Here is an 11,179-nt window from a genome sequence, read left to right on the forward strand (position 1 = left end):
TGTCAAATGATTAGCTAAATCTGATTTTCCGTTGTGAAACACTAGACTGCTTTTATAATGGCTTTGACTAAAGCAGAGTTTACTTATTGAAAGAAATGTAGTTAGTGTCAAAAATCGAAGCGTAAACAGAAAACGCATACTGTCAATATTAATGGGCAGTCAATTATGTATTGTACATAAATATAGCAGAAAACCAAAATAATATTTGCATAATCATGAAGATCATAAGAATCAAAGCTTGAGCTCTAAGCTGTTTTGGTTAAAATCATATTCTCCTCATACCAGTTACTGCCTGGGATATACAAAGCTCTGTAGGAACAGTTTAATTATGTGGCAGACTCCCATGAAGTGATTATGCTAGTGATTTTTATTCATAATCCGTTATCAGTCCATAACTGGAAGAAGCTATTTACTGCGTTAGCATACTCTATTCATTCTTTTGTTCATTCATTTATTCAATAAACTAGCAGTGAATGTATTGCAGACATGTGATAACTCTTGGTAGAAAGATAAGAATGACAACAATAACAGTAGCAGAAATAGACATTTATTTCTGGAGTTTATTCAGTGCATACAACAAATTGCCAGCTTTTGTATTGGCTCTTTGGGGACCATGTCTACTTATCACAAAAAATCCATAAGACTGTGTTATTCCATTTCACAGATGATGAAATTGAGATATTGGAAATGCAGAGTCAGAATCATAGTCCTGATCAGGTTAGAATCAGCCTTTGTTTTGCAAAAATTTATATAGTTCTGCTGCTGCTAAGTCGCTTCAGTCGTGTCCGACTCTGTGCGACCCCATAGACCGGCAGCCCAGCAGGCTCCCCCGTCCCTGGGATTCTCCAGGCAAGAATACTGGAGTGGGTTGCCATTTCCTTCTCCAATGCATGAAAGTGAAAAGGGAAAGTGAAGTCGCTCAGTCGTGTCCGACTCTTAGCGACCCCATGGACTGCAGCCTATCAGGCTCCTCCATCCATGGGATTTTCCAGGCAAGAGGACTGGAGTGGGGTGCCGTTGCCTTCAGCATGTCAGAACCAAAGGTGATAGTCTTTAATAAGGGAATCTATTCATGGTTCTCAGAAGTAGTCCTCTGTGTTAATGGGTTAGAGTATTGAGGTGCAGTTTCCATAAAAATAATCACTGTAATTTATTGAATATTATGATTTACCTGTATATAAAGCATCCTATTTGAGTTTCCTTGGTGGCTCATTCGGTAAAGAATCTGCCTGCAATGCAGAAGACCCAGGTTCGATCCCTGGGTCGAGAAGCTCTCCTGGAAAAGGGAACAGCTACTCACTCCAGTACTCTTGCCTGGGAAATCCCATGAGCAGAGGAGCCTGCCAGACCACAGCTCATAGGGTTGCAAAGAGTTGGACACAACTAAGCAACTAACACACACACAGAAAGCATCTTATTTAATATTTACAACAGCTCTGTGCACTATCTCTGGTTATTTAATATCCCTTTTACAGATGAGCAAATGGAGGTCCAGAGAAGTCAAGTAATTTTTCCATGGATATACAGCTTGTAAGTAAGAAAGGCAAATTTTCCATCACTTCAATGTGTTGTCTTCTGCTACTTTAAAATAGATCATACCCAACAATGAGGAATCACCGAACATCTCCCATATAATGTAGAGATATAAAATAATAGACAGTCTCACCAGTTCAAATTAGTGTCTTCACTTTTCAAAAAGGATACATTTGTTCATAAAAAATCGAAAATATTCTTCAACAACACTGTTCAGTTTTGAAAGTGTTCTCTATCAGTACTGTTCAGGCTTGTATCCACTAACCATACATGACTGTGAAATGATTGAAGAACTTACTTTTAAGTTTTATGTAATTTTAATGAATTTTAAGTTAATAGCCATATGTCGATATAATAATGGAAATCATATTCTTAATAATCACAATGATTTTAAATATCATTTTCATGGTACAGAGTGAATTTCTATTCTTGGAAAAATATTTACTAGGTCCGTGTCAGACACTGGAGATGCAAGAAGTAAGAAGACACCATCTTTGACTTTAAGGTGATTGGAGTTTAACAAAGGACACAATCTTTTAACCAAACAACAGAAATTCAGAGGGATAAATTTTATCATAGGAATGTATGCAAATTACAGCAATGGCTCACAAGAGGGATGGTCACCTCTTCTAAGAGCAGGAGAATAAGAACAGAGGAGCCTGAAAAACTTCACAGGTAGGGACTGAAATGGATTTTGATGATTGTGTGAGCCTTCCACAGGGAGATTTGGAGGCTATTCAAGGCAGAGAGTAAGTTCAACCTCTCAGAGGTATACCTAGCACATTGTCTGATCCTCTGGCATAAAGGAAGGCTTTCTGCTACTTCTTCACCTTCTTCTGAAGCAGAAGCAGTGGTTTATAGTTACTTATGGTATACACAGAGCTGAGGATAACATTAGGGAAAGAGGCTTTTTTTTTTCTTTCCACAGTCTTGTCGGTACACAAAATATCAGTTTTCCAGAACGTTCAATAGGAAGGAGGAAATGTCTTTCTTCTTCTTCTTTTCTCTCATATGTCTCAAGAGGTCCTACTCTCATGACTACAGTGAAAAGGTAGGCATTGGAAGGCATTTGGTGTTCAAGGATATCTCTGGACATTTTTTTTTTCAGAGCTGGAATGCTATACTGTCCTCTCAAGTACAGCCTCCTTCATGCTGTAAACTTCCTCCTGGAGAAGAAATGTTTGCAGCTACCCTGCTGCTTAACCTACAGCTGGGGGAGGGATGGATAGAGAGAGAACCATGGGAAAGATTTTGGACTTTCCTCTGCAAGGCAGATACTCAGACTTACCTTTTCCAGTGGTAAAACTATTTTTAATTTTTTTTCCAATTCATGGGAAAGAGGCCTGACCCTTCAGAATCCCACTGTTAGGTATCAGCACAACTTCTTTCTTGAATATCTTTTCTTTGAAATAAGGAAAAATGTAGTTCATTTCCTTGATTTTACCTTTTTCTGTTCACAGGACTTAGGAGAGTTATTTAATTTTTTTTAAATTTTATTTTATTTTTAAACTTTACAATATTGTATTAGTTTTGCCCAACATCGAAATGAATCCGCCACAGGTATTCCCGTGCTCCCCATCCTGAACCCTCCTCCCTCCTCCCTCCCCATATTGAGGCAATAAACTCTAATCTCTGCCTCTGTCTCCAACATGGCCTGTTTCTCGTGTGTGTCTGTTTTTACAGTATTGGGTTAAGTCCCATTCCAACTCAGTATGGCCTTATCTTCATTGCATCTGCAAAGACTGTTTGCAAGAAGATTACAGTCACAGGTACTAGGGGTTAGATCTTGAAACTGTCTTTGAGGGGATGTAATTAAACCATTAACACTCACTTTCTTTTTATCTTTATAAAATTTTTTATTTCTTTTTCTTTCTATTGACACTTTTGTTTGACTGTGTGTGGTTTACGTAAGAGGTTGGAAAGTATGAATTTGCTCCTGACCCTTTGTGACTGGGTAAACCACACACTCATGCTAGCCTAGGCTGCACACCTTTTTATCCTAAGGGCTGTCATCTATCATATTCAAGCGCCATAAAATTTCCAGAGCACAGTATTTATGTTCTTTTAATGCACTCCTGATCAATGACCTTGACCTGGCAATGAAAGTACCTATGTCTTTCTCATCACATAAATCAGGCGTAACTTGGATGTCCACTTTTTTCCTGAATCACTCATTTTACTGAATCATGCCTACACCTTCCTTCTCTTTTTTCCTCCTCCCTCTCCATTATACAATTCCTTATTCCACATTTTCTTATAGCTGCAGCTGCAGGATCTCATTGCCTTGTCTTCCAGGCTAACAAAGAAACGCCTGATCCCTTAAGTAAACTAAAAACTAAAAACGCGTATACAACACTTTCTCACTCATCCAGAGTTCCAGTGAGGGCTGTTCCAAGATTGCTCCTCAATGTACACTGTTAACTCTTGACAAGAATTCATCGCCCTGCAGACTCTCCTCCTGCGACACACGTTACAAGTTGTTGAGTTGATATTTCATTTCTGATTTTGCTGCTCAGTTTTTAATTCCTATATTCATTGCTAAAAGAATTTCTTTTAGGGGATCTGTTCATGTATTCTAGTGCACCATCTGTCACAGTTATTTCAAGTCACAGGTCTGTGACAGACTGTTAATTTCATACTACAAGGTGTAACAGTGGGAAAAAAAAGAAAACTCAAGAGAGGGAAAACACTAAAGTTATTAAAAATCAAACATAAACATCCAGGAATGTAAAACAACCTTCCAGTAGAGTTAAATTTGAAGAGAAAGTCCATATGTCTGCCACTCCCGCCTCCACAATGCAAGATAACAAGAACAGGACTGGATGAGTTGCTTACCAAGTACATGACCCTCAACTGTTGATTAACCATTGATGAACAGAGAACTTGCTCGCCAGACACCTTATTCCAATAGGGACTATGAGGGCTAAGTTCATACTCCCAGGCCTTCACAGACAAGTGTAGGAACACAAATCAATTTTTAAATAGACATAGAAGTCAAATAATCCAACCCTTCTATCCATGTCTGATATATCTGCCAACACATATCACCTTATTTATTCAACACATATTAATTAAAGACCTGCTGTGTGTTTCACATTGCCCTAGTGGTTGACATAAAGCAATGAACGATGTCTCACTCTCAGACAGCAGACGTCACAGTGGGAGGAGACTTTCTGGACATGAAAAATAAAACGGAGGAAAGTTAAGGACCAGGGAATAGACAGTATGAGATGGGAACTTGCTGTTTTATATAGCATGGTCAGAAGAAGACCTTAAGATAAAGTGACATTTGAGCAGAGCTATGAAAAATGGAAGGAAGCAAAACAAAAAAAGGAGCCAGAAGTTAGGAAGATGTGTGGTAGGTTCTAGTAATAGCAGAGAGATCAAATGTGAGCAGGTAAAATGAATAAAGAGAGGCAAGATACGGCATGAGGTCAGAGAGGCAATGGGAACCTAAATCTTACAGGACTTTAAGACTATCTTTTCCTCTGAGCAAGACAGGAGGCTATTGAAAGGTTTTCAGTAGAGAAATGACTTGATTCAACTGTCTATGAAAGGGTACCTCAAGTTGCACGGGCTGTAGAGCAACAGGCATGGACCTAGGAGGGATATTTATCAAGAAAGAAGTGACGATGGTTTTGACCTGGTTAGTATCAGACAAGGAAGTGAGAATGGGGTCAAGATATGGAAATGTTTTGAAGCTACAGAGGACTGGATGGCTGAGAGATCAAATGGGGTGTGAGAGAGAAAGAAGAGAGACAGAGATGACTCCAAGAATTTTGGCCTGAGCCACAGGGAGGATGAAGTCACCCTTGACTGGGATGGAAAACTCTGAGGAGGCTGGGGTGGATGAAATGAAAAGTCTGGCTTGGGATTTGTTCTTTTAAGACGCCTATTCAGTTTCGAGGAGGAGGTATAAAAGAAGCTTTTGATCTAGGCATCTGGAGCTCCAGGGAGAGGGTTGGGTTGTAGACATAAATTTGGGAGACATCAGAATATAGATTACCCTCCTTTATCAGCACAGAAATGACTTGATTTTACCCAAACTAAGCAGTCATACTGTATATCTTAGCAACACATTTTATAAGGCCAGTTCTGGCCTCTTGCAATGTTCTTGTGGTTTCTAAGATAAATAAACATATTATATGTTTCCCTCTGGATGCCTTTGCTAAGATCCTGTCAGCATTTCCAAAACAGTCCTTGCTTGAACAACACCACGAAGGAAAAACCTCTTGAGGAGAAAGCATTTTATTTTATTTTTTTTGAAAAAGTTCCTGTGTTCTCTCTTCTGTGTTTAAAATTGTATAAAAATACAGCCTAGATTCTGTTTCCCTCAAGAGTTCACATTAACACAAATTCAGCTTGGTGCCTGCCTTGAATGTGGATTGATAACTTGCTGGTGGTTTGACAGTTATGAGTAAACAGTCCTGTGCCATAAAGAAAGTATATTTTTGAAACTACAGGAGGTCTCGGTGGGCGTTAGGCCTTGTACCAGCACATCTAACTAGATAACCACAAAAACATGAACCAGTTCCACAGCTGGTCATTACTTCACGAAATCCCAGCATAGACGATTCTTTTATAACTTCTATTGATCACTGGTTTATGAAGAATGCATGAAGTCACTTGTTCTAGCGTTGATACGTGAAAAATATAAAACATTTCTTGTGAAATAAGTTGCTTTTTCTCATCTTTCCACAACACCAGTTATGTGTGTGTGTGAGTGTGTCTGCCTGTGGAAGGGTGGTATCTTCTTGTCATCTTAACACGCTTATTAGAGACAAAGTGGCTTCCCTGCTGACTCAGTAGTAAAGCATCTACCAGCAATCCAGGAGACTGCCTGTAATACAGGTTGGATCCCTGGGTCAGGAAGAATCTCTGGAGAAGGGAATGGCAACCTCCTCTAGTATTATTGTCTGGAGAATCCCATGGACAGAGGAGCCTGACAGGCTATATAGTCCATGGGGTCGCAAGAGTCAGACACGACTTAATGACTAAATCACCACCAAGAGAGGAAGGAAAATTTTAATTAATTTGCTCATTCATTCATGTATTCACTTAATTCACACATTTATTGAAAACTTAGAATATGACTGGAACTATGCTAGGTCTTGAGAAAATAAAAACAAAAAATGTATATTTTATTTCCTGCAGTCAAAAATGATGGGATGTGAAAGTGTGATATTATTTCAATAAACTTTAAAAGTGAATAAAAGGATAATATCTGAGAAGATTCTGAGAGGAAATGAAAGTCAAAAGTATTGTGTCTCTGTTCATGATTAAAAATTATAATGTTAAACAAATTTCCTGTGGCTGCCTTTGACTTTGGGAGAAAAACATCTGGAACGCTGTGAGAAACACCAGGCCACCTACAACTCACAAAGCTTTTTCTGAGGTCTAGGAAATGATAAACAAAGCTTATGAGACCAGATGTTCATGAATGTTGTTATTTTGATTAAGATCCTTCTCATACCAGCTGGACTGATACATAGATTTCCACTCCTCTCCCCACTCTGGTATTTCTTCCTGAGCTTCAGCAACTCTCATTGATAAAGATATTAGGAATCTGTTTACCTAAGATGAGGGACAATAGAGTTCATAGATTCTGAAAGGGAAAGTTTGTGCAGAAAACAACTATTCATTACTGGGCTGTACAACACAGCTGGGATGTCAAAGTTCTGTCACATCCATAAGGCCTACATTTTCTCAGATATCTAGGGTCCCCCTTGGACTCCTTTCTAAGAAAGAATGCCTTTGACCCTAGTGGGCAAGAAGTGAAAATCAGCTAATAATATAAACACAGTCTTTTTGTAGGTTGCTAGAACTCCGTGACCTTGGTCCTTTTTGACTCTGCAGATAGTAAACTGATTTGAAGTTGTTTCAGCTTATTTTTTTCACCTGGGCAAACATGTATTTTTGCTCTGTTTTATTGATATATAATTGACATACGACATTATATTTAAAGTATGCAATTGACCCTTGAACAACGTTAGTCTGAACCATGCAGGTCCACTTACACACAGATTTTTTTTCAATAAAAACATATAGCATGAGCCACAGTTGATTGAATCCATGGGTACAGAAGAGCAGATGTAGAGGACTGACTGGGACTCGAGTCCCCACAGGTTGTAGTTTCCGTGGGAGGTCCTGGAACTCATCCCTCATGAAAACCAAGGACAACTGTACAACATAATGACTTGGTGTTTACTATACTATATATATATATATATATAGGCTTCCCTGGTGTTTCAGATGGTAAAGAATCCTCCTGCAATGAGGAGACCTGGGTTTGATCCTGTGTTGGGAATATCCCCTGGAGGAGGGCATGGCAACCCACTCCAGTATTCTTGCTTTGAGAAACCTCATGGACAGAGAAGCCTGGTTACAGTCCATGGAGTCACAAAGAGTCTGACATGACTGAGCAACTAAGTATATATAGTGAAACAATAACCACAATAAGTTTAGTTAACATCCATCTATTTATATCCATTCTCTAGGTTTTCTCTCAGTAGCAATAATAACAATAGCAATAGGAATGCTTCTCTGCACTGATATGACAGTGTTTGGTTGACAAGTGTATTCACTGATATAATCTCATTGCTGTTTTACAACCAGCAATGGAATTGGTTTACATTCTGCTACACAAAAGAGATAAGGAATAAGTGATTTTAAAAGGCTTTGATAGAGAAATAAAATTAAACATAGGTGTAAACATAGGATTATCCATTGGCAGGGGACAAGCGGTTACACTGGTAACAGAACCCGGGAAGATCTTCTGTCCCATTCCATCATCTTTTTGGGATCTCCCTTACCCCTTCACTGGCTTACTTCTTCATTCTCCCATTTATCTATTGCGTCCCTTTTATGGACTGAATGTTTGTGACATTCCAAAATTCATGTGTTGAAACCCTATCTAAAGTGATCGTATTAAAAGCTAGGATATCTTTCTCTAAGGACAGGAAATAAGAATGAAACTTTATTACTCTATTAAACACTGTACAGAAAGTCCTAGATAATGTGGTAGACAAGAAAATAAATAAAAATATGAAGATTAGAAGGAAGCTGTAAATCCATTTTTATTTGAGGATAAAGTGAACATATCCATAGAAAATACTAAGATGACTATTAAAATTAATAAATGAATTTAGCAAGATTACAGAATACAAGGTTAATATACAGGAATCAAGTCTGTGTTTACTAGCACCAAAAATCTGGAAAAAAAAAAAAAAACTTTTATTCTGTTTACCTTAGAATTATAAAATGTGTGTTTGAAAACTTATGAATAAATTTAACAGGAGACATGTAAGACCATATACACAGAAAACTAGAAAATATCCCTTATAGAAATCAAAGAAGACACTAAGAATGAAGACGTATACAGTGTTCATAATTTGGCAGTTCAATATTGTAAGATAGTTGACCTATAGATTCATCACTTCCCTGATAGCTCAGACGGTAAAGAATCTGTTTACAATTCAGGTGACCTGGGTTTGCTTCCTGTGTCAGAAGGACCCCTTGGAGAAGGGCATGGCAACCCACTCCAGTATTCTTGCCTGGAGAATCCCATGGACAGAGGAGCCTGGCAGGCTACAGCCCATGGGGTCACAAACAGTCAGACATGACTGAGCAACTAACACAATCAATAGATTCATCACAATTCCAATCATAATTCTAATAAAAACTTAATATAGAAATTGACAAGCTGATTCTAAAGTGTACATGGAAATACAAACAACCAAGTAGATATAAAGGTTTTTTGTTTTTTTTTTTCGAGGAAAGTATCAAACATTTATACTCATTTTTTTTTCAAGTTCTATGATGCTGCGGTGTGGCATTAGTGAAGGGATAGATATAAAGATCAATTGAACAAAAGAGATCAGCCCAGAAATGAGCCCATGCATATACAGCCAAATGATTTTCACCAACAGTGACAAGGCAATTCAAAGGAGACAGAAGGCACTTTAACAAATGGTCATGGAACAACTGGATATTGGCATGAAAAACAATGCATATTGACCATTAATTACCTAACACTGTGCGTGCTAAGTCACTTCAGTTGTGTCTGATTCTTTGTAACCCTATGGACTGTAGCCTGACAGACCCCTCTGTCTAAGGGATTCTCCAGACAAGAATATTGAAGTGGGGTGTCATGCTCTCCTCCAGGGGATCTTCCCCACCCAGGGACCGAATCCTTGTCTCTTACGTCACCTGCATTGGCAGGCACGTTCTTTACCACTGGAAACACCTGGGAAGCCCACCTTACACCTTACACCTTACACTCTACATAAAACTTAACTCAAAAGGGATCATAAATGTAAAAACTAAAACTATAAAATTCTAGAAGAAATCATAGGATAAAGTCTTTGTGACTTGAGGTAAGCAAAGATTTCCTAGATAAGATACAATTACATAAACCATAATAGAAAAAGTTGACAAGCTGGACTTTATCAAAACTAAAATTTTTCCTCTTCAGAAGACATTTTAAGACAAATAAAGAAAGCTACAGAGATAGCTTGAGATAAAACATTTACAATACATATATTTAACAAAGTGCTTTTACCCAGGGTGTGTATATATGTGTGTGTATGTATGTGTAAGGGCTTTCCTGGTAGCTCAGTGGTAAAGAATCTGCCTGCAATGCAGGAGTTGCAGGAGATGCAGGTTTGATCCCTGGGTCGAGAAGATCCTTTGGAGGAGGGCGTGGCAATCCACTCCAGTATTCTTGCCTGGAGAATGCCCTGGATGGAGCAGCCTGGCAGGCTATAGTCCATAGGGACGCAAAGAGTTGGACACAACTGAAGCAACTTAGCATGCACACGTGTATTTGTATGGGCTTCACTGGTGGCTCAGTGGTAAAGAATCTGCCTATTCAGATCCTTTACTCATTGTTTTTAACCGGCCTGTTGTTTTTGTTTTTAATATGAGTTGTATGAGTTATATATCTTGGATATTAATCCCTTATCAGACATATTATGTACAAATATTTTCTCCCAGTCAGTAGGTATCTTTTAATTTTGTTGATGGTTTCCTTCACTGTGCAAAAGTTGTTACTTGTGATTAGGTCTCATTTTTTTGGTTTTTTTGGGGTTTTTTTACTCTTATTTCCGTTGCCGAAGGAGACAGATCCAAAAAAATCTTGCTAAGACCATTGTCAAAGAGCCAACACTATTATTTATCTAGAGTCAATTTCTGAAAGAGCAAGAACTTTTATAGTCTCTAAACTTTTGCCTTAGTTAATATTTTTTTGCATGAACTTGCAGATTGGAGTTTCAATAAGCTACATGCAAAAATGGTATTCCATGTGCAGCAATGTAAGTTCGGAAATGGAGAGGCAATTTATTTTCATAACATCTTATACAGGCTTTTTGTTTTTGTGTCCTGGTAGAGATACACAAATGATGCACTTTTGAATTTCTAAGTAATTTTTTAAACTTTCCTCTTTTTATTGTACCTGGAAAGATAAGATGACCAAATGATGGAACCAGAAGTTTCTTCCTTAGCTCAGCAAGTTCATATTCTAAAAATCATTATGAAAGATCAGAATGTTGCATGTCACTTAGTTTCCCTGCTCAATATATAAAAGGATTATTTTTAAAAAGCCAAAAGAAAGAAAAAGACAAGAAGAAGAATATGAAGTGTTTGTTGA

Source organism: Bos indicus x Bos taurus, chromosome 5 (genome assembly GCF_003369695.1).
Source record: "Bos indicus x Bos taurus breed Angus x Brahman F1 hybrid chromosome 5, Bos_hybrid_MaternalHap_v2.0, whole genome shotgun sequence".
Lineage (NCBI taxonomy): Eukaryota > Metazoa > Chordata > Mammalia > Artiodactyla > Bovidae > Bos > Bos indicus x Bos taurus.